Source organism: Eimeria mitis, genomic scaffold (genome assembly GCF_000499745.2).
Source record: "Eimeria mitis Houghton genomic scaffold, Emh_scaff1748, whole genome shotgun sequence".
Lineage (NCBI taxonomy): Eukaryota > Apicomplexa > Conoidasida > Eucoccidiorida > Eimeriidae > Eimeria > Eimeria mitis.
In genome coordinates this window covers 5,231-6,652 of record NW_013570064.1, presented here as the reverse complement: position 1 = coordinate 6,652, position 1,422 = coordinate 5,231, and positions in this window count along the sequence as shown.

Sequence of the window (1,422 nt, the reverse complement as noted above, 5' to 3'; positions counted from 1 at the left end):
AAGGACAGCAGCAGCAGCACAGCTCAAACCGAGAACGAAGAAAAAGAAAAAGAAAAGCAGCAACCAGCAGAAGACAGCATGGCCACTGATTGAGAACTCTGCTGCTCGTGCTGCAGCAGCAGCAGCAGCAGCAGCAGCAGCAACAGCAGCAGCTGTAGTTGTAGCGATTTCATACGAGGGGTACGGCGTTACTGTTCCATCGAGGGTTTAGGGTTTAGGGTTTGTTTAGGGTTTAGGGCTTGTCTAGGGTTTAGTGGCCTCAGTAAGAGACTGACAGCTACAAGCAGCAGCAGCAGCAGCAGCAGCAGCAGCAGCAACAGCAGCAGCAGCAAGAGGCAGAAGAACGCAGAAGTTTCTTTATATTTAAAATAAAAAGAAGAAAATAAAAAGTTTTATTTAAATAACAAACAATTATATTGTTCGTGTAAACAAACACTTGGGGTGTATAGGCACCTCTTGGGGTGTATAGGCAGCTCCTGGCTGCTGCATATATTTATATATATCCCTTTGTCTCTCAGAATAACAAAAATAATAAATATTTTTGTTATTCTAACAATAATAATAATAAATATTAATATTATTATTATTATTTTCGTTTTAAAACGTAAATATTCCTGCTGCTGCTCCCGCTGCTGCTGCTGCTGTTGCTGCTGCTGCTGCTGCTGCTGCTGCTGCTGCTGCTGCTGCTGCTGCTGCTGATCAATACAAGAAACAACTAATATATATAAACACACCAATAAATAACAATTAATATAATATTAAATTAATAATATTATATTTTTGTTATTTAACTGTATTTATATTTATATTTATATTTATATTTATATTTATATTTATATTTATATTTATATTTATATTTATATTTATATTTATATTTATATTTATATTTATATTTATATTTATATTTATATTTATATTTATATTTATATTTATTGTTTTTGTTTGTCTATTATGTTGATGCTTCTGCCGCTTTATTTTAATTGTTTTTCTTTCTTTTGTTTTCTTTATTTTTTATTTTTTATTTTTATTTTTATTTTTATTGGTGTTATTATTATATATTATTTATATATATTATTTATATTTATTTTTTATTTTTATTATTTATATTTATTTTTTATTTTTATTTTTTATTTTTATTAGTATTAATATAATAACAACAAAAAATATATAAAATAAATAAAATAAAAATAAATACATAGAGAGAGTCAGTGTAAGAGTATAGAGCTAAACCCTAAACCCTAAACCCTAAACCCTAAACCCTCGCTAAACCCTCATTGAAGCAAACCCTAGAAAACGATACAAAGAATATCGACAGAGTTCAACTGAAACCCTAAACACTAAACCCTAAACCCTCATTACATATATTCAGTGTTTTCCATTGAATAATTAAGGGTTCTCTTCAAGTATTTCGCACCCGTATGC